Source organism: Sus scrofa, chromosome 13, assembly GCF_000003025.6.
Source record: "Sus scrofa isolate TJ Tabasco breed Duroc chromosome 13, Sscrofa11.1, whole genome shotgun sequence".
Classification (NCBI taxonomy): Eukaryota; Metazoa; Chordata; class Mammalia; order Artiodactyla; family Suidae; genus Sus; species Sus scrofa.
Window position 1 is genome coordinate 176,968,606 of NC_010455.5, and position 24,008 is coordinate 176,992,613.

Sequence of the window (24,008 nt, forward strand, 5' to 3'; positions counted from 1 at the left end):
AAATAATGGGAGATCCTCCTGTGAGGGAGATTTGTCTATTCTTCCCCATTTATTTATGTATTTGATATCAATCTGGAGACAGATATTTTATGCATTGGTTTATCATCTGATATTATATATATGTTGCTGAAATCATTTCAGCTTTGGCCCTTGGAAGCTCTTTTGGTTAGTTCCTCTTTTCCTTTGACATGTAGTATATGTGTGCTTGGTGATGCATGTGCACATGCAGAAGGCATAGGAGAGATTCTTGGCCACTCCTGGCGTCAGGTAGAAAAATTGCAAGCCTTGTGATGAAGAGGCTATTTGCCACAGGTGGTGTCCTGTCAATTTTCTTCTGTGACAATGTATGCATGTTTTGAGCACTGTCTTTACTTTCTGGCACTACAGAGTGCCCCAGGCTCATGTGTATATTTCCACCCCTGGTCCTCGAATCAGTTATTTCCTCTTTAATTAGAGAATGGTATTAGAAGCAAACATCTGGGTGTCAATCTATTTTAAATGTAATGTATTTTAAGAGATTTCATAAAACCATTTGAGCTAAATTTGGAAAAGTTAGTATAAGTATTCTTTAAAAATAAAACAAAACCTTGCATGTTTTCCCCCTAGACTAGCATGCATTTCAGAATGTTTAAAGACAAAATGGAATAAACACACATAGCAATGTTTCCAAATTTACTTGTTAGATTTATCGGAATTGATGGTAAGTATTTAACTTGGACTAGAAATTATTCCACTGATATGACTAACTGATAGATGTTCTAATTAAAAAGTAAATTAGGCCAGAAATAGCAAGCACTGTGAAGAGCATGTATATTCTGCCTGATAACATTTTTGTCATCTTAAAGGAACTGAAGAAATGAGATGATAATTATTATTGTTGCCTTAAGTATTAAATACTCATCTTTTAAACCCAGGCTTAGTAGCTTGAAAGAGAACTGTGTTTATTTACCATCAAAAGGAGGTATGGAGAGAAATTAATTAAAACATTATCTTACTGGATACAGATTTCAAGCTTTTTCATCAGAGATGCTGGCTATAAGTTATAATTGTATTTTGCCATTCATTATAAAAAGGTCAACATTTATCTATGGTCCCTCAGAGATGCATATTAAAGTCCACTTAGTGATAAATAAAACAATTTTTATAACTATTTTTAAGTCAGATGCTTAGACGAATTTGGTGAATTCGATCAGGACAGCAGATTTTATTAGAGAAAAAGAGCACTGTTATGTGAAGCTCACCTAGTAGATGATTTTAAATGACATTGTACACCCTGAGTTTCTATTTAAAAAGAAATAGTAAGGACATTGCATTTGAAATACTTTTAGAAACATCCCCTATTCATGGTCAATTATTATTTAGTCTATTTTTAAGAAGCTTTATATTCTAACCAGAAAACATCACTAGAGCTTAGACCACTACTCTTTACACCACTTCCTCAGTGGGTAGAATAATATCAATAGGCAGCAGCCTTTTCTAGCACAGGCATTCCACCCCCAGTTTAAGTGAGAGCTGTGTGTATCTTGGCAAGGGGTGGTGGATCCAGGTGTTTGGAGTCTGAATTTATATAATCTGAGAGTCCCTCTTAAAAAAGAACACAAAATTATTAATAAAAAATGAAGTGCAGGGCCTTGGAAGAAGGAGGAAGCTCTGAAGTTTCAGCTTCATTGACCTTAAGATAAACTACCTCTCTAAGCAAGAGGACAAGGATTGTTCTGTTACCTGCACTACCTATTTGACTGTTCTGAAGGATGTAAATCAGAATCAGTTCATACTAAACTTGAAATGATACCTTCTGCCTCTTTCTTCTTTCCTTCCCTTCCTTCCTTTCTTCCACACCTAATTATGTTTCAGGCACTGTGACCTGCAGTGAGAATCAATGGTATACAAAGCCAGACCCAGACCCTAAGGTTGGAGAATTTACACTCCAGTCTATGAGCCTGTCTCCTCTGCTAGACAGTGGAGCTTCACAAAAGCTGGATTATAGCTCCATCCATCTTTGCTCACCACTTTGTCCTAAGGCCTGGAACTTTTTAAAAACATTTTTAGTGTTTTAAACATATTTAATATTCTTTTTAAAAACAGCTTTAATGAGGAGTTCCTGTCGTGGCTCAGTGGTTAACGAATCTGACTAGGAACCATGAGGTTGCGGGTTCGACCCCTGCCCTTGCTCAGTGGGTTAAGGATCCGGTTTGATCCCTAGCCTGGGAACCTCCATATGCTGTGGGAGCAGCCCAAGAAATGGCAAAAAGACAAAAAAAAAAAAGCTTTAATGAAATATAATTGATATGCAAAAAACCTGCATATATTTAATATGTACAATTTGAAGAGTTTGGACATAAATGCATATACCCATGAAATCATCATCACAATCAAATCCTATCCCTATCCATTACCTCCAAACATTTCTTCATGCCTTTTTGTTCTGTTTTTGTGGTAAGGACTCTCAACTTGAGGTCTACCCTCTTAAAAATGTTTTAGTGCACAGTATAGTATTGTGAACTACAAGCACTATATTCTATAGCAGATCTCTGAAACTTATTCATCTTATGTAAGTGAAACTCATACCCATTGAACAACTTCCTTTTTCTTGCCCCTCCAGCCCCTGGCAATCACCATGTCACTCTCTGCTTCTATGAATTTAACTACTTTAGATACCTGGTGTAAGTAATGGCTTTCTTTGCTGTGCAGAAACTTTCTATTTTGATGTAGTCCCACTTGTATCTTTTTGCTTTTGTTGCCTTTGTTTTTGTTATCGGTTCTGGGAAAAAAAAAAAAAAAAAAAAAAAAAAAAAAGTCACCAAGACCAATGTCTAGGAGTTTACCACCTATGTTCTTTTTCTAGTTCTATGGTTAGAGGCCTTACATTAAGTTTTTTTTTTTTTTTTTTTTTTTAATCTTTTTGCCATTTCTTGAGCCACTCCCACGGCATATGGACGTTCCCACGCTAGGGGTCGAATCAGAGCTGTAGCCACCGGCCTACGCCAGAGCCACAGCAACGTGGGATCCGAGCTGCGTCTGTGACCCACACCACAGCTCACAGCAACACCAGATCCTTAACCCACTGAGCAAGGGCAGGGATCAAACCCTCAACCTCACGTTCCTAGTCGGATTTGTTAACCACTGCGCCACGACGGGAACTCCTACATTAAGTATTTAATCCATTTTGAGTTGATTTTTGTATATGGTGGAAGATAGGGGTCCAGTTACTTTATTTTGAATGTGACTATCCAGTTTCTCAACATCATCTGTTGAAGAGACTGTCCTTTCTTGGCTCCTTTTTTATAGCTCAAATGACCAAAACAGTGTGAGTTTATTTTAGAGCTCTCTATTCTGTTCCATTAATCTTTGTGTCTTTTTATGCTAATGCTCTACTGTTTTGATTACTTTGTGTAATATTGTTTGAAATTAGGACGTCTGATACGTCCAGCTTTGTTCTTCTTTCCAAAGATTGCCTTAATTTTTTAGAGTCTTTTGTGGTTCTATACAGAATTAAGATTGTTCTAGTTGTGTGGAAAATGCTATTGGAATTTTAATTTGGAGTTTGCATTGAATCTGTAGATTGCTTTGAGTAGTATGGACATTTTAACAATATTCTTCCAATCCAGGAGCACAGAATGTCTTACTATTTCTTTGTACCTTCTATTTTTTTCGTCAGCATTTTATAGTTTTCAGTTTACAGGTGTTTCACCTACTTGATTAAATTTATCCCTAGGTGTTTTATTCATTATAATGTATTTGCAAAATGACTTTTTTAAAATTTCTCTTTCTGATAGTTTGTTATTAGTGTTTAGCAATACTACTGATTTTTTGTATATTGATTTTGAATTCTGCAAGTTTACTGAATTTACTAGATCTGAGTTTTCTGGTAGAGTCTTTAGGGTTTTCTTTTTTTTAATTTAGGGTTTTCTATATATCATATGTAATCTGCAAGCAGTAACAGTTTTACTTCTTTATTTTTGATTTAGACAAATTTTATTTTTTTCTTGCCTAACGGTTCTTGTAGGATTTCCAACACTGTGTTAAATAAAAGTGGCAAGAGTTAGCATACTATTGTCCTAGTCCTAAACTCATAATCTATTGAGTATGACATTAGTTGTGGGCTTGTCATATATGGACTTTGTTATCTTGAGATATGTTCTCTCTATATCTACTTTATTGTGAGTTTTTGTCATAGATAGATGTTGAAGGTTTTTTTTTTTTTGGTTTTTTTTTTTTTTTTTTTTTTTTTGTCTTTTTGCTATTTCTTGGGCCGCTCCTGCGGCATATGGAGGTTCCCAGGCTAGGGGTTGAATTGGAGCTACAGCCACTGGCCTACGCCAGAGCCACAGCAACACTGGATCCGAGCCGTGTCTGCAACCTACACCACAGCTCACAGCAACGCCAGATTAACCCACTGAGCAAGGGCAGGGACGGAACCCGCAACCTCATGGTTCCTAGTCGGATTCGTTAACCACTGCGCCACGACGGGAACTCCGAAGTTTTTGTTTGTTTTCTCTTTTGTCCTTTTAGGACCGCACCAGCAGCATATGGAGGTTCCCAGGCTACGGGTCTAATTGGAGCTGTAGCTGCTGGCCTACACCAGAGCCACAGCAATGCCAGATTTGAGCCGCATCTGCGACCTATACCACAGCTCACGGCAAGGCCAGATCCTTAACTCACCGAGTGACGCCAGGGATTGATCCTGCAACCTCATGGTTCCTAGTCGGATTCGTTTCCCCTGTGCTATGATGGGAACTCCTTTCTTTCTTTCTTTCTTTCTTTCTTTCTTTCTTTCTTTCTTTCTTTCTTTCTTTCTTTCTTTCTTTCTTTCTTTTTGTAAGTTTGTGAGATTTTTTTTCTGCATCTGTTGAGATAATTATATGATTTTTATCTTTCATTTTGTTAATATAGTGTATCACATTTATTTTACAGATGTTGAACTATCCTTGAATCCCTGGAATAAATCCCACTTCATTACACTTCATCCATGGTATGTGATCCTTTTCATGTATTATTGAAATTGGTTTGCTAATATTGTGTTGAGGATGTTTGTATCTATGTTCATCAGGGATATTTGCCGGTAATTTTTTTCTTGTGCCCGGTGTCCTTGTCTGGTTTGGTATCAGAGTAATGCTGACCTGGTAAAATGCATTTGGAGGTGTTTTCTCCTCTTCTGTTTTTTGGAAGCATTTGTAAAGGATTGATATGAATTCTCTAAATGGTAGTATGCATTAGTGAAGTCATCTGGTTCTGTACTTTTGTTTGTTGGGAGTTTTTTATTATTGATTAATTTCCATATTATTATTGATTAATTTCCATATTAATTGGTATATTCAGATTTATGATTCAATTTTGGCAGGTTGAGTATTTCTAGGAATTTATTTCTTCTAAGTTGCTTAATTTGTTGGTACATAACTGTCTATGGTAGTTTAAGATCCTTTGTATTTCCGTGGTGTCAGTTATAATGTTTCCTCTTTTATTGCTGATTTTATAAGTATTCTTTTTCTTTATTGTGAGTCTTGCTAAAACTGTGTCAAGTTTACATTTACAAAAAATAAGTTTTAGTTTCATTGGTCTTTTCTCTCACCTTTTTAATCTCTCATTTATTTCCACTTTGATCTTTATTTCCTTTCTTTTAGTAACTTTGGACTTCATTTGTTCTTCTTTTTCTAGTTTCTCTAGGTATAAAGTTAGGTAGTTTGAGATTTTTCTTGTTTCTTGATGTAGGCATTTATAGCTAGGAACTTCCCTCTTAGAACTAATTTTGTTGCATCCCATAGGTTTTGGTATGTTGTATTACAATTTTTGATGGGCTCATGGTATTTTTTAAATTTCTCTGTTGATTTATTCTCTGACTCATTCATTGATCAGTAGCACAAAATTTAGTCTCCAAATATTTTATGAATTTTTCAGTTTTCCTTTTGTAATTTATTTCTAGTTTTATACCACTGTGTTTGGAAAAGATGCATGATATAATTTCAATACTTTTAAATTAATAAGCTGGTTTTGCTGCCTAACGTATGATCTATCCTGGAGAATGTTTCATGTTCACTTGAGAAAAATGTGTATTCTGCTTTGGGGTGGATATTAAGTACATCACTTGATATAAAGCTTGATTTACTTTAATGTGAAAAGTAAAAAAATACAATCTACCTAATAGGTTGTATGTTTGTTTGTTTATACTTAAATGAGAAGGTAGGAAATACCAGTCATGGTGACATTGTACCTACTGCTTGAAAATGGATCTTAAACAGTATGACAAGCCTTTGAAATTTTCTGAATAGAGGAAGCAACAATGCCAGTGTTAGCAGTTCTGGGATAACTTACCCTCCAGGCTAATTGAAAATCAGATGCATTTTAAAAAATTTCATTTATTCTTCAACTCTGATTGGATCCTTTTTTATACAGTCATCCCTTGGTATCCATGGGAGATTGGTTGCAGGATCTGCTATGGATACCAAAATCTGAAGATGCTCAAGTCTGTCATCCCTCTGTATTTGCAGTTATGCGTCTGTTGATTTATCCAACCATAATCATGTAATACTGTAGTATTTTTTAAAAATCTGCATATAAGTGAATAGTTCAAGCCCACCTGGTTCAAGGGTCAATGGTATTTTATAGTTTTTCGTTGAAGTGTTTATTCATTTTCTCCTGAGATTAGAGAGTATCTTTATAATCCTTACCTTGAACTCTTTATTGGGTAAATTGCTTATTTCCATTTTCTTTAGTTCTTTTTGCATTTTTGTCTTGCTCCTTCCTTTGAAATATATTCCTTTGTCTCAACTTGACAAATTCTCTGTTTAGTTCTATGTATGGTAGGTCCAGTAGATCTCCTAATCTTGGAGATGTGGCTTTATACAGGAGACATCCTATGGGGCCCAGCAGTATGCTTCCCTCTGGCCACCAGAGCTAGATGCTCTGAAGTTGTCCTCTATATGGGCTATATGTGCCCTTCATTGTTCTGGGCCAACTATTGTAGATGCACTGGTACCTGGTACTGGCCCTCAGCCTGGCTCATTATGTAGCCCAGCAGCATGCAGGAGCTCCAGTCTGATGGGGCCAGTTCCTGCAACTAATAGGCTAGACAGAGGATTCAGAAAAACAAATATGGCAATGTGGGTGATAGAGTAGTAAAAATCAACCATGCTGAACAGAAAAAAAGAAAAAATAAATAAAAAATTAAGATAGTTCAACACACCTCTGGGACAACATCAGATGTAATAATATTTGTGTTATGGGGTTCCAGAGGGAGAAGATAGAGAGAAAGTGGTAGAAAACTTATTCAATAAATAATAGCTGAAAATGTCCTTAACCTAGGGAGGGAAAAAAACATACAGGTCCAGGAAGCTCAGGGAGTCCCAAACAAGGTGCACCCAAAGAGGTCCACACCAAGACATATTATCCTTAAAATGATAAGAATTAAAATTAAAGAGAGAATTTTAAAAACAGCAAGAGAAAAGCAAGTAGTTACATGGAAGAAACCTGATTTTTCAGCAGAAAATTTATATGCCAGAGGAAGCAGCATGATATATTAAAAGAGATGATCAGAAAAACCTACAATCAAGATTATTCTCTTCATCAAAGCTGTCATTCATATTTGAAGGAGCAACAGAGTTTTACAAACAAGCAAGTGAAAAGAGTTCATTACCACTAAACTAGTTTTATAAGTTAAAGTGACTTTTCTAAGCAGGAAAGAAAAGCCTTTAACTAGAAATAAGACAATAATGAAGGGAAAAATTTCATTGGTAGTGATAAACATATAGTGAAGGTTGTGAATTAACCACTTACAAAGCTAGTAGGAAGGTAAAAGACAAAAGTAGCAAAATAATCTGTATCTTCAGTAAGTAGTTAAAGGATACACAAAAAAATATCAAATGTGACATTAAAATCATAAAACATGGTGGGGGATTATAAATGTAGGGCTGTTAGAATATATTGTAGCTTTAGAGATCATCAACTTAAAAAATAGACTGCTATATACACAGGTGGTTATATATACACCTCATAGTGACTGCAATCCAAAAACCTGTAATAGATACACAAAAAGTAGAAATCCCCAAACTAAAAACAGTCATCAAATCCACAAGAGAAGAAAGCAAGAGAAACCTAGAAGAACAAAGAAAACCACAAAAACAACTAGGAAAAAATTAAGAAAATAGCAGTAGGTACACTTATATCTTTCAAAACTTAGAAGCAACCAAGATGTTCTAAATGTGCTTTATCCAGACAATGGGGTATTATTTAGCACTGAAAAAAGTGATTTACCAATGTATGAAAAGATGTGATTAAAGGCATATAACTAAGTGAAAGTGTCCAGTCTGAAAGGGCTATGTACGTATGATTCCAAATGTGTAGCATCCTAGAAACGCAAATAACTGTAGAAACAATAAAAAGATCAGTGATTGCCATGGATTTGGGATAGGAAGGGATGCGTGGGCAGAGCATAGATAATTTTAGGGCAGTGAAACTGCTCTGTGTGATACATGGGGTCACACAGTAGTTTCATGGAACATGTACATGGTAGATATATGTCATTATGTATGTGTTGAAATTCATAGAATATACAACACCAAGAGTGAACACTAATGTAAACTATGGACTTTGGGTGCTAATGAAATGTTGATGCAGATTCATCAGTTGTGACAAATATACCCCCTGGTGGTGAATGTTGATAAAAGTTGAGGCTATGCATGTGTAGAGGCAGAGGGTATATGGGAAATCTCTACATCTTCTGCTTGATTTTACTGTGAGCCTAAAAAATAAGGTACATTAAAATACAACAAAAAAAAATAAGATGTATATTCTTGGGATTTACCTTGTATTTTTGATGTGAGTTTGGTAAACAAATGAGACAGTATTCACCTCAAAGTTTTTATTCGCTAGGGCTGTTGGTATTGCTTCAGTGCTACCATGTGGCAGGGAGTTAGCCACATCTCTCCAGGCCAAAATTTACCAGGAGGATATCAGGCTCTCCTGTACACATTAAGTTTTTCTAGATATAAAGTGCAAGATGAACTTCAAGACTTCATAGATCTTTTTCACAATGTAATTTTCGAAAAGATTAACTAGTGCTCCAACTAGGGAGATATAGGAGGGTGGCTTTTGTCTTCCTGTTACTGATCTGCATGCTGTATGAGGTTTAAATAGCCACCTTCTTTCTGAAACACATATCTCCAAATAATGTAAGGGCTTCTGGGTTCCAGAGAATGAGGGCAGTGAAGATACTTTGCATGAGTTTCCGGGAATGTTTCTGTATTTTCTGAACCTAAGTATTTGCACTTAAAGTATAAAAGGCTTGGTTTTTATGGCTGCACACACAGAACTGGCTGAGTCATCATGAGGAAGAAGCCTTCTGCGAGGGCATGAAGGAGACAAGTGCAGTGCAGCAAGGATAGAAGCGTAGCGATGAAATGTGTAGTATTGCTCTTCTTGCCCTTGAGGGTAAGTCAATGTTCTCAGGACTCTTAGGGAGCAATTTTAATCCAGAAGCATAATTACTTTTATATATCTTTCGCATTTACAAAGTATGGTCAAATAAATTACTTCATGACCATATTTGGTGTTTTAGAGATCTACATGTGTTTCTTTCACAGTCTCACTTGATCTTTACATAGTGTTAGGGGGCGGGAGGCCAGGGATCATCTCCATTTGACCAAGAAGGAAACTGAGGCTCGAATATTAGTGACATTTAAGGTTGCCATGTATTGGCAATAACAGCAGAACAAGAACAAAATTCTTGCAATCATTTATACAGAAAGCCTTTTTGTTTTGTTTTGTTTTTTCAAGTTGAGAGGCAGTGGCTGGCCTCAAATCTATGACCATATAAAAACTGGTCTGAAAAACATTTCCTTTTGGCAGCCAAGCATGAGCTGAGCTCTAGCAGGAAATGTAGGAAGAAAGCCTACAGGCGTCTCTCTTTTGCTCTGTGCATGGTTCGTGTGCTCCCAAATGCTACCTGGAATGATTTTTGTTCATGAGGAAAATTCTGGAAAGGTGTCTTAAATACAAATTTGTAGGAAAAAACCCAAAGCCTAAAGCAAGAATATTGCTGTACTACTCTAATTACTCAGATGAAATCAATACATCTCTTAACTTTCAAGGGAGAGAGAGACATCCACTTGGAAAAACCGAGACTGCTTGGAAAAGTACAGGAAAAGCCAAGAAGAAATGAACAGTAGCTCTTATTAAATCCAGAAGTTAAAACTTTGGGGAGGGCAGGAGATGGAAGAGTGGAACGTAGTTGGAAATTCCCAAAGGAAATCAAATCACTGTTCCCACAGCTGGCATTACATTGTTGCCCTGGCTATATTTTATCTCCCTGGAGGGCTCCAGTGACCTAATGCCCCATGACTTTCTAACCAAGAAACAGTAGTGAAACAATATCTGAAAGGAAGAAATAAAAGTGAGACTACTGGGATGAGGGTGTTCACCACCAGAAAGAGGTTCCCCTCCAATTCTGTGCACATGAAGGGGGCGAGGGGGTGGGCCACGCTGTGCATGACATGAATTCCCTCACTCCTGGGAACACTAGCCTCCAGTCCGGTCTCTCCTACTCTCTGAAAATGAGAGCATCCATCCCAGTGAGAAATGGGACTATCAAGAGCCGTTTCAACATTTCATGCTCATACTGATTTCTGTTTCTGATTTCTCATAGAGAAAACATCTAAGTCTCTGGAGCCAATACTATACAGCATTTCAGGAAGATCCACCAACCAGGAAGGGCAATAATTCTCATAAGGGAACTGCTGCTCCGAAGCCCTTGATGAAGGGCTCTAAGAGAGAGAGATACCAACAGGCTTCCCCACAGGCAGTTGATTAAAATAAGGCTGCTGGCAGAGAGAGTCGGAGGCTATAGCACTTCCTGAATCAAATCTCTGTAGCTCGTAGCCATTCACTCAGGAGACACAGAACTTGACATGCCTTAGTGGTTCCTAAGGGCATAATAACCCAATATAGTAATGTTAGTGAATTTTTCCCTGCGTCATCTAAAAACATTAATTTTATGAGATAGCATCTTAAGGAGGCCAAAATATGCATAAAGTAACTTATTTAAAAGTCATCCAAATTTTTCGGTCAAATCAATCAGCATATGTCTGTTAAAGATACTGTAGACTAACAGGAACAAAGTAGAATTTTTCTTTTGCCTCCATATGTTGTTATTCTAGGGAGGGAGGCAGATATACATGCACCAGCTTCATAGAAGACTGTACTATATTCTTTGATTTAAACAATCTTGTGGCAGTCTAGGAGAGAAGATGAATTCTGAATAGTGACCTCTGTAACTGGTGTGAAGTAAGGTGAGATTTAGTCTGAACCTTGAATCTATTAGATCATTTCCATTGCAGGAGAAAACTTGATCCAAGTCTGATAAAAGTAAAAGAACAGGAGTTCCCATTGTTGTTCAGCAGAAGCGAACCCAACTATGGGTAGAGGATCTGGCATTGCCACAAGCTGCAGTGTATGTCACAGACATAGCTTGGATCTGGCGATGCTGTGGCCTAAGCCGGCATCTGTAGCTCTGATTCAACCCCTAGCCTGGGAACTTCCATATGCTGCACTTGTGGATCTAAAAAATCAAAAACAAAAACACAAAAGAAAAAGTAAAAAGAGTACCAGGCAAATGTGATGAATTACAAATATACGGCTGCACGTGAGAATGGAGGTTGCGCAAGAAGGTTGAAATATAGGTTGGGGTCATAGAATGAGAGTTCTATGTGTAGGCTAAGTAATTGGTTATTTATTCTAAGCACTAGGAGTGAATGTTTTACAGCCAGAGAATGAATGGCGATAACTCTAGCAGTCATATGTAGTATTGATTAGAGACGGAGACCAGTTAGGTGACCCCTGTAATATGTAGACCAGCCGTGAAGAGGGTTGGCGTTAAGTTAGCAGTCAGAAAAGAAAGAGGAAGGTCTATGCAATAGACATTTGGATATGATTCAAATTTTGTAAGTACTTGGGATCCTTCATAGACCACATAAATACAGGTGTATTATAATACTTTTACCATGGTTCGATATGCAGAACAGTTTGTGTTAGGAATGAAATTTTATTCAAAGGAAGAGAAACACTATAATAACTTACCATTAAAATAAAAATTTAAAAACCTTCACCAAATTGCATGTGGTTAGGAACAACAGGATGTGTGTAGAGTGAAAAACATCTTGAATAATTACACATTATGATGCTTTGGGCAAGTTTTTCAATCTCTGAGTCTTAGCATTCACAAATTTAAGGGTATTGGGCAAAGTAATGCCAACTGTTGTAATTCAATATATCCTTTGCACTAATTATTTTTTAATTAAACAGAATATTCTTTTTTTTATTTTGCGTTTTAGGGCCGCACCTGAGGCATGTGGAGGTTCCAAGGCCAGGGGTCTAGTCAGAGCTACAACTGCTGGCCTACAGCTCAGCCATAGCAATTCAGAATCCAAGCCACACCTGTGACCTACACTACAGCTCAGGGCAATGCCGGCTCCCTTAACCCACTGAGCAAGGCCAGGGATCAAACCCTCAACCTCATGGTTCCTAGTCGGATTCGTTTCCATTGTGCCGTGATGGCAACTCCAGACAGAATATGCTAAATGAAAGTATTTTCCTAAAAAGTATAGAATTAAAACATATTCAATAGGATAATTGCCCCTAATGATGACATTGTGACAATTTGTGCATCTAATATTTAAGTTGTCCCTTGGGTTTATAACTCAGATACACCCAGGTTTACACACATTTCTAAAGGGATTATAAAACAGATCTAGGAGTTTTTATATTTCAACTTTTACTGCTCAGTTTTATGGTTAGATATATTTCATGAAAAGCTTTGCCCTTTGGATCAATAATGTGCTTACAACATTAATAAATAATGAAAATAACCATTAAACAAGACAACCATATTAAGCAATTTATAAATAACCACTTTAAAGCTGTAGCTGAGTAATTGATTATGACATGAACTACTTTTTACCTTTAAAATACTTTGTCCCCTAAAAAAGACTGCAGTTCTCATAAAAACAAAAAATATGTGTTTTTCAAATTATTTATTATATAGAAGTTTGCAGAAATTTTAGGATGTAAATGATTAGATCATCAAGGCATTATTGACTTTCTCTGATATATGACCTATTTGAGGCTAGTGTAGTATCAGGCCTGTTAGAAGAATCCAATTTAAGGAAAATGAGACAAGTAAATAGAAAATTTGTGTATTGGGGGACATTTTCTGAGACTTACATCTAAAATAAATAATCACAAGAACTTAAACATGTAAGAAGTAGATCTGATTTATACGAAAAGCCCCAGCGTCAGATTTATTCTTTATCAAATTACTGTGTTAAATCAAATTTCACAGCCAAATTAAAAATGCAGCTAGCCATCCCATCAGGTATAATGAACTATGGAAGAGAAAAATAGGTCAATATATGTCTATTTTAAAATTTCTCACAAGTTATGTTATTTTTCCCTACCCTTCCTGTTTCTTTAAGGATGCTGTTTATTTCTACACTGGTTTCAACATTTAAAATACCCTACTCTGTCCAATTGGTATACACAGCAGTCCCTCCCCTCCCTCGCTCCAGAGTCTCCAGAATGGAAATAGATGTAGCTATTTGGATTGTATATACAATACTAAATACCTAGAGACATCTGGGTGACTGACCAAATATTTCTGTTTTCAGCCAGGTGCAGGGAATATGGTAAACAGTTTAAAATTGATTGTGTTTAAAATGCATTAATACCTACATTATTTATTGAGTATACTCATTCAGTTTCTAGAGCCAAATGATGGTTGATATATACTTTTACTCCAAGTATTTATCATACACTCCCTTTGACCCTGTTATTTCTCCTTCTTGGATTTGGCTGTTAGAGCCACCATTGTGATGGGCCTGGGGATGGACTTGTCAAAGAACCTGGGTGAGCAGGGACAGGCATGTCTCCCTCCTTCCCCATGTGACATAAAATAGCTTCTGTTTGGGGAAGGAGAGAAGGAATTCTACACAGAGTTAGAAGAAGACATCCTGTCTTCCCCTCCATAACAGCCTTCTTCACCCACAGATGAAGTCTGAAGGGAAGGATGAAATTATATGGTATCTTCTTAAATTGGGGGGTCAGAAACTTAAGAGAATCTATGTCCTATTTCCTCTATGGAGACTAAAGAGATGACAGGCTTCAGAGCAAAGTCCCACATGTTGTCATGATGTTTTAGCTACAGAAGAGAAAGGATATGCTATGGTCTGATGGTTTGTGTCCCTTCCAAATTTACATATTAAAATCTAACCCTCAAGGTGATGGTATTTTGGGGGGTGGTTAGGGGATGATCAAGTCAAGGTGCCTCCTTCCTTCAGCCATGTGAGGGCACAATGACAAGTCAGTGGTCTGCAACTGGATGAGGGCTCTCATCAGAACAGGACCATGCAGTCACCCTGATCTTGGACTTCCAGCCTCCAGAACTGGGAGAAATAAATTTCAGTGTAGAAGACATCCAGTTTATAGTGTTTTGTTATAGTAGCCTGAACAAAGACCACTATTGTGGCATATCTAGGCACTAGAGGGTCAAAGACCACCCTTCTGAATTTCCTGTTCTTCAGAATGACATGGGAAGGTGCTCCAAGGTTTGACAGTCCCTACGGGGAACTGCTTTGCTCTCAACCGGTTGCCAGCAGGAATTGGAACATGACCAGATACTAAATGGGACAAGTTACAGCCAGAGCAAGGGCTAATTTTACACCTATTAAGCAGAGCTATTTCATTATTTTGAGGTAGAGGTTCTTTCCCTAGCCATGGCTAAGTATTATTTGCATAAATATTCTTACTTCCCTATTCAAAGCTTAACGGTTTAACATCAATCCCATGGAAAGTCTTGAGAAAGTTCATTTTATAACCAAGGTAACTTAGGTATCTCTGAAATTTTCAGAATTTCCTAGCAATAGGTGGATAACATCAAACACAATGGGGCTTAAGTTAGATATTATATTCCTTTGTAGAATAAATGAAAACATTTATAAATTTGCATGTCCGTTATTACCATGAATTTCACATTCGCCACAAAACTGGACATATGAAACAGTGAACACATTTAATGTTTTGTAATTTTATCTTTGCATCATTAGATGCACAAATCCATTTGTGGCTGAAAAAAAGTGCTATATGAGGTTGTTTATTTTATATAGTATTTGTGAATTTGCTTTATTGATAAACTGTGTGGATATTTGGAGAAGAACCTGTTAAATCACAAGTCCAAAATTTATTGTCTTATGAAGGGGGTTGACCTAGAGAAAATTAGCAAATTTTTCTGAGACTATGGGAAAAAAAGGAATATCAATATTCACCTTATATGGTTGCTGTCAAGTTAAATAGTATGTATATACAAGTGCCTAATACCTACTTTTTTTTTTTCCTCCTATAACCTGAACTTTTGGCATAAAGCACCTAGTACAGTGCTTTACAAATGATTGGCATTTAACAACTATTGATGGATAATTGGAGTGAGGCAACTTTTCCTAGTATAGTGTAGCTAGAGGTACTTCCATCCTGTCTTCCTACTTTCTCTTTACCTCGTTTGATAACCAACTGTCTTTTGTGTAGCTGGTTATGTCATAGTATACTTCACCCTTTAAGACTTTGTTAAATATGCTAACCAATTCTCATCACACCTAAGACTGCCTGAAACAAAATTAAATATTAAGGTGGGACATCAATACACCAAACCCATTTTTTCTTTTGGTCTTTTTAGGGCTGCCAAACCCATTTTGGAGGTTTATGGAGGTTCTCAGGCTAGGGATCAAATTGGAACTGTAGCTTCTGGCCTATGCCACAGCCACATCAATGCCAGATGCAAGCACACTGGCAACCTACACCGTAGCTCATAGCAACGCCAGATCTTTAACCCACTGAGAAAAGCCAGGGATCGAACCTGCCTCCTTATGGATACTAGTCAGATTCATTTCCACTGAGCCATGATGGAAACCCCACACCAAACCCATTTGGAGCAATCCTTTTTGATAACCCTTTCATCTACCCCACTCTGCTTTCATATATTCTATTCCAAGAGTCCATTTATTGTACATATAGAAATTACAGAGGAAAATACAATATTTTATATCCTGTACAACATCTTAGATAAATGCCAAGAGTTCTCATCTAAAATTGACAAAAAGCCAATGTAAATCATGCTTAACTTGGAGTAACAAATATGATTACTTCGTTGCTAATGAGGCTAGTAAGTAAAGCCTACTTACATAAATAATGTTCCAGAGACCTATTTAGAGAGCAGTTATGACCTAATGAGGGTGTGGTGCTGTTTGCTATCTCAGAATCATTCCAAAGCTAAAGTTCCATGCAGAACCAAAAGTAAGACTCAACAAATAATTAACAAAAGCATTATTCATTGATTTATGACAATAAACACAATTGCTCATGCAATTCTGCCATAACATTACAGCTTCAAAGCATAAGGTAATGGGACCTTTTTGAATTATGAGCTTAGTCCTTGTAAGTTTCCTTCAGACCTTTGCTCTGTCAGAAGTTTCACCATGTAGCATCTAACAGCTTATTTAAGAACAGAGAGCAAACACTTTTCCACACACTTAGTTCTTTTTTCACAGGAATTGAGAACAAGTCATAGCACCTCTCCAGAACATGAAGCACTTTTAAAAATAACCAGCTTCATATACAGCTTCTGTTTTCTGAAAATAGACATATTTGTAAGGTGCATGTTATAATGCAAAAATGGGCAGCAAAGGCAAAAATAGGAATTATAATAAACTTTATTATTAATAATGCCTAAGAAACTCTTGCTATGTAGTTTAAAATTTGCCTTTTCCTGGAATTAAAACAAATGAAAATCTTTGGACAATCTATGACTGTCATGGTTTTGTTTTTAAATCCTTATTCTACTTCAAATATGAAAACTCCCTCTTCCCTTTGAGAGCTTTTAAATATGTTTTTCTCTAATAAACCACAAGAACCCATTGTTCATTTTCCTCTAGTCTTCAAAAAGTATCTCAGGAGAGTCTTTTAAAGGAAATTGGGTATACAATCATCAAAACAATTCTGACAGAACACAAATGTCTTTAAAAAATCATTCTCTGGGTAGTTCTCTCTGAAGGAACCTCCCATTTGGCCTATATGAAGGCTATTAGGAATGATTGCCTTTGCTATTTGCTATCTATGGATTTGGCCTTGAAACCATTTTGCAGTCCAATCAAAATTCTATGTATTGCTATGTGTATATTGTTTCAGTGTTGGGAAAGGGGACTGTGGGTTGTAAGGAAAGATGCCCCAGTGAGTATATGCTGTGTCCTTTTCATGATTTATTCTCACAGGAGTTCTGTCTGAATAGATCAGGGAGCTGTCAATTCCACTGCTCTTGGCCAACCCTGCAAGCCTCTTTCTTTGCTGCTTGGGGTACAGTTTCTCAAAGCTTCACATGGACCTCAGGATTATTTTGCTATTGTCTTGCCAGGAAAATTAAAGTCAGAAGGGATGGTCCTGTTCTGATTCAGTGGCAGTCCTTAGGATAAATTAGGCTCTAATAAAGTCACTAAGTTTGGATAGTAACATGTCAATGTTCTTTTTTTTTAAGGCTGCACGTGTAGCATATGGAAGTGCCAAGGTTAGGGGTCAAATCAGAACTGTAGCTGCTAGCCTATGCCACAACCATAGCAATGCCAGGTCTGAGCTGCATCTGTGACCCACAGCACAGCTCACAGCAACACCAGATCCTTAACCAACTGAGCGAGGCCAGGGATCGAACCCACATCCTCATGGACACTAGTCGAATTTGTTACCACTGAGCCACAACAGGAAATCTGTCTATGTTCTTTTTTGACTAAAGTCAGGCTAACATTTCCCCTTGCTGACCGTATCTATTTCCCACTATGGTGAGAAATTAACTTCTATTCTGTACTCAATATTTAAAGGGCACACTAACCTTTGAGTCTACTAAGTGAAATGGTGCTCACCACCCACACCCTTGAAAGCCACAGAGTAGACTTAACCTTTTATCCAGGATGAAAGGATCTCTCAATAATTCGGAATAAGTTTCTTAGAGTGATTTTCTTTTTAGAAGAGAAAATCAAACTGAAAATAAAAGAGAAATTATACTGGTGTAGTGAGTGGATGGCAAACAAAGTTTAAAGACGTGTGAGATTGTGTATGGTTTTTGTTCTAAGCTAGGCAGAACTATTTGGAGGTGTAAGGGGAGCAACAGAAGTCATCATGTCTGACACAGAGGAAAGGTTCAGTTTTTCTTTGAACTTTTGTGTGTATTTTGTGAACATGAAAAATTTGGTTCCCTTATTAATAGGAAGAGGTGACACATTTCAGTTTATTGACGCCATCAGCTACTCCAGGGAAGTATCTTGGGTTATCAGCCTCATGCTTTCAGTGCCTACCGTGATGCTTCATGAATACTGGTGACTTCCTAAATGTTTGTTGAACATTTAAACACAAAGAGCTACAAATGTCCAAGTTGTAAAGTGGCAAATGGTAATTTTTAAAATTAATATTTAATGTTGATCTTTTCTTGAACCCATGACAGTATTTTAGATACTGTATATTGTTTTCTTGATGATGATTTCCAAATTTAATCTCCTATGAACTAGTGTGAGTCTAGTTTTGGTAGATGCTCCTCGTTGATACATAAATATCTAACTATATATTTTTAATTCCAATGTACTCAACTCTGGCAGAGAGTAATTCTGCTGACATTCAAGTATGGTGCTAGCAAAGTATTTATACTAGAAGCTAGCAGCCGATTAGGCATACAACAGCACAGAGCCATCTCCTATCTTAAGTATGCATACATTTGGACACTTCACCAACCGCACTGGCCTTATCTGTTGGCACATATCCATACAAATTCCAGCTTGAGGATATTGCATTTGAATGTTTAGAGTATCTAAGGAAAATATTATCAAATCCTGGGGTTTGCGTTCCTATGTCTCACTGATAGGGTCTAGTGTATGTAATTTGGCTCTCCGTGGAAACCATTTCTGGCTTCCAGGTGCATTGAGTATTGGTTGAGAGCCTTGTTTCTCTGCCACGGGGCTTGAATATAAGCCAGAAGGCTAGAAGTCTTATCTTTGCAAGTTCTCTTCTTTTGGAAATGTTTCATTTTTATAACAGTTATTTGCTGAGCCATGGGATGTTGCACACCAGTGGGTATAGAAGCAAAGAGTAAAGGCAAACATTGCGGTGAATGAAGATATACTCACTAAAATAAAAATGGAATTGAAGAGAGGTTGGAAATTGTACATTAGAAAAGATAGGTACCTCAAGGAGTACTGGTTTAATATCTGGCCTCTCCCAAGTGTCACATGACCGGAAAATAGGATGTTCCTTCTCAACATGTTTCTTTGGCTTTTCCAAAGGGCCTTCAAAATCAGCTTGGCTAATGTGGCACACAGCACTTTTTTCCCTATTTTTTTTTTCTCTTCTTGCACTTTTCATTTCAATCAATGATGATATTATCTATTGCTAAATAAGAAACAGCCCCTATTAATCAAGGGTTGAAAGCAACAACAAACTTATATTTCTCACACTTTCTTTGAGTTAGGAATATGAAAGCAGTTTGTCTGAAGGATTCTGGTTCAGGATCTCTTATGATAGTCGTAGACGAGATGTTGGCTTGGGCCTACAGTCAACTGAAGGCCTCAGTGTTTCCCAGGTGGCTCCCTCATATTACTGGCAATTTGGTGCTGGCTATTTGTAGGAGGCCTCAGTTCCTCTTCCCATGCCACAGTACTAGGGCTGTGTGAGTATTATGAAATAGTAACAGGCTACTTCTAGAGCAAAGATGGTCAGGTGGCAGCTATGTTCTTCTTTTTTTTTTTTTAATGATTTTTATTTTTTCCATTATAGTTGTTTTTTTGTTTTGTTTTGTTTATTTTTTTTTGGGGGGGGGGATGCACCTGCAGCATATAGAGGTTCCCAGGTTAGGGATCGAATCAGAGCTACAGCTGCTGGCCTATACTACAGCTGCAGCCATTTGGGATCCGAGCCTCATCTGCAACCTACACCATAGCTCCTAGCAATGCCGGATCCTTATTCCACTGAGCGAGGTCAGGGATTGAACCCATACCCTCAGGGATACTAGTGGGGTTCCTTACCACTGAGCCACCAGGGGAACTCCGGGAGCTATGTAGTTTATGAACTTGTCTGGGAAGGCATACACTGTCACTTCTGTCACATTATATTGGTTAGAAAGGAGTCCGTAGGTCTAGTTCAAGAGAAGGGTAATTAGGTTCCACCTTTTGAAAGGAAGAGTGTCAAAAATTTGCAAACATGTTTTTCCTCATGTTTCAAAATGAGGAAAATTTGCAAACATTTTTTTCCTCGTGTTTCAAAATGAGGAAAGATGTTTCAGCAAATCTTGCTAATTATGCTTACTAAAGAGCTTCTATAGAGCCCTTTCTATTTATCCTTTTTTTTTGGTCCTACTTCAAGTCCTCAGAATATCTCAGTTCTTACCTGGTCTCTCATCTGTCATCTTGCATTTCTTAAATTTCTGCAATGTAGTCAGAGAAGTCTTGCAAAAATTAATTCTTCATCTTTCCTACTTAAGATTCCAGACTCAAAACTCTTTCTCTGCTTTAAATTTTATATTGTGTTATATTGAACTTTTTTAACTTCTTGAATATACAGTGGTACTTCAGATATTATCTTCCTCTCTATATCAGAGGTCAGAAAACTTTTTTTGTGAACGCCCAGATGGTAAATATCTTTGGCTCTGTGGGTCATACAGTATGTAGAGACAACTAAATTCTGCTATTACAGAGGGGTATGACCATGTACCTATAAACCATATTGACAAAAATAGATAATGGGCCAGATATGGCCCCTGGGCCATAGTTTGCTCACCCTGTACTATGCTGTTCTCCTCTTGAATAATATGCGCAAATATCTTTGTTCAGCTAACATTTGTGATTGATTCTTTAAGAGTGCTTTTAGGTATTATTTCCTCTATGAATTATTTCAAGTGCTTTAGGTTAAAATAAAAGCCTTTGTTCTGTGATCCCATGGCAGTCTGTAAATAGTATCATGACTTTGTCATATAAATCTGAAGCAGACAACTTCACGAAAAACCTTCCTCATTAAACTAGCAGGTCCTTTTCATTTTTGAAATTCCATTGCCAAACATAGTTCCTGGCTGGTGTCATTGAACTGAACTGAACCAGTTACAGACTAATACAGAGAAGAAAATATAATATAGGGTGGAATTATGTGATAGAATATTTTCTCCTCTTTTTATTTTTATCTAATATGCTCTGTTGTTTTTATTTTCTGTCAAATATGGTCTGTTGTTGATATTCCATTGTGTTTTATATACACAAAAGCAATGCAGTCTGAGGACAGATCCAGAGTTGAATGTATGATATATTGCTTCCCTGTGATTTTCTGCTTTAAAGGAACATCCCTCCAGGGAACATGATCCATACCAATGAATCTCAACATTATCTGCTCATTAGAATTACGTGTGAAATTGGTATATGGGTACATGAACGCATGCACCCTAATGGAGATTCTTATTCAAGGGGCTCCAGTGGTGCAAAGGATCCTGTGATTCCAGAGGAACCACAGGTGATTGTATCCCAGAGGCAGAGTTAAGGGTCCCCAAGTTATGGCTCATATCCAGCAGTATAAACCTGTTATGGTAAAGCATAAAATCATATTTTTATTTTATTTTACCTTTTCTCTTTCTTTTTTAAGTTGATGTTTGGTTCATTTACATTGCTGTGTTAACTAAAATCATATTTTGCAGTCAAATGCTCTACCTCTGAGCTATACCTCCACCAAAATTGTGTTTTAGATGGGGAAATTTAAAACCTATGCATAGGAAGAATTAGAGTACCCAGGAGTGACTTTTAGGTACAGGATTCTAAATGATTATATGGCTTTAAGTAGCTTGCTTGAATTCTGAACTCACCCTACATTGTCTCATCTTCAAAATAAGATGGGGCTGGATGAAATAATGTATTAGTTCTTAAATGGTGTGCTCTTACAGGTATGTTGCTAAATTTTTTTAATCAGTACATTATGTTCCAGGTATTTAGTGTTGTATAACTAACCACCCCAAAACTTAGTGGCTTAAAACAATGATAACATATATTTTGTGTACTTTGGGCAGGATCAGTGGGGACAGCTTTACTCTGCTCCACAGTGTCTCCGCTGGGACAGCCCAAAGACTGGAGCAGGCTCACTCCCTTCTCTAATGGTGTACAGTTAGCCGGGGTAATTCAAGCCCCCGAGGCTGTGGCCAGACACTTGTATATGGCCCTTCCATGTGGTTGCTCGACTTCCTCACAGCATGGCTGCTGAGTTCTAAGGTAAAGGGTTCCCAAAGAGGATGAGACAAGTGGAAGCTCTTTTCCCCCTTGGTGATCATTTGTTTCAGAAGGCATGTAACTTCATTTCCATTGTGCTCTATTCATCAAAACTGTCAAAAAGACTCCTAATTTCGAAGGGAGGGAAAACAGGCTTTATCTTGTGAGAAAAGAATGACAGGTTTCTGGCTGAAAACAGAGGACAAGAATTAACTCCTGTAGCCATTTTTAAATACAAGCTACCATAGTATAAAGTCATTTTAAATTACTCTTTGAATATAACATTAAAGTAAGATTTGAGAGAGTAGGTAGAGCTTAGTGGGTCTTAACAAAGCAGCTAGAGAGGACACAATCTGCTTATATTCAGAAATAAGCCTAATGTAATGCTAGTAAATCACAAAGAAAAAAATCAAATGTTCAGTGCAATAGGTAAGAATGTTGCCCTTTGACTATAAAGGAACAGGACCAGGGCAATGCCAGTTGTATGGAAAGAGTGATATTGGTGACATATTGCAGAGGAACGTGTAAGAGAGTTCTTGGCAGAGGTTTCAATCCTCCTGCTCCAATATCCATTCCCCCTTTCTTCTACTAGAGAATCTCAGTTTTAGAAGCACACACGACCAAATGGAAGAAAGACCCTGTTTACAAGCCTCCCTTGTAGCCAGCTGTGGCGATATAACAACGTACTGGCTAAAGTGCCCTGTGCAACATCTGGGAAGTGTTTTTAAAGGGGAAAGGACATAGCTCTCTTGTGCCCTCTACATCTTCCCAAACATGAGGATGTTATAGCTGGCTCCTGAATGTTGGAACATGATGTGAAACACTGGCCAGATCTTAGATGATTGTCAAGTCACTGTTCCAACAATGGACTGTGCCCTCTCCCCCAGAATTTGAGAAAAATATAAGATTGTGTCTTAGTAAATCACTATTATTTCAGATTTGGTCCCATTCATTTGACTTAATCTTATATATTCTGATGACTACATTTTAATTACTGCTGGTTTTTGGTATCATCTTACATTCCATCAATATCTAGTATTCATTAAGTCCCTGAGAGGCCTAAAATTTGTACTATACAATCACCATTTCTCCTGTTATTGCATTGGAGGTCTTTGACTGATCTACACATGCTTCAAAAAACTGAATACCTTTTGTAGTTTTTGTTCAGATTGATTGAGCTGTTCATATACAATTCCAGTCTTCTCATTTGTAAAACAGAAACAGTCTACTTCAGAATATTTTGAGGAGACTCACATGAGGTAATGTGGAAAACACTTTGCACAATTGCCCTGAATTAATAAATTGCTATTATTGTGCGTGAGTGTGAGAGAGAGGTGGTGTTGGCTATGGGGATTCATAGCTGTTATTCAGTAATAATGTGTTCTGAATTGACCACATGGTGTTGTAAACACTGGAGAACCATATGGTTTCACAAGAGGCGAAGTGATGACTGTGGTCATGAACGTATGTCTGCTCTTTATGGCCTTCACTTCCTGCCTTTCCACCAGTGAGATTCTCTGGCTATAGAAATAGGTACCTATCTTGGCTCATGACATGGCTCAGAGGACTCCATGCTCCTGGCAGCAGTGATTGGTCCAGAAATAGGCATGTGCTCATGAAACAAGTGGTCTAATCAAAACGCTGAACAGAGCTTCGGGGTGGGGAGGAGGCATAGAGAAAATCATGGTAATGATGTGTCACTGAAGC

General features: G+C 37.4%; 1 long non-coding RNA gene across 1 annotated transcript in view; it reads left to right on the plus strand.

Moving 5' to 3' along the window:
• LOC110256462 overlaps positions 1-24,008 on the plus strand; it is a 79,233-nt gene that overhangs the window by 39,541 nt on the left and 15,684 nt on the right. The window contains exon 2 of the long non-coding RNA XR_002338003.1: positions 4,915-4,972. This is a non-coding gene — a long non-coding RNA (uncharacterized LOC110256462). The remainder of the gene's footprint in view (positions 1-4,914; positions 4,973-24,008) is intronic.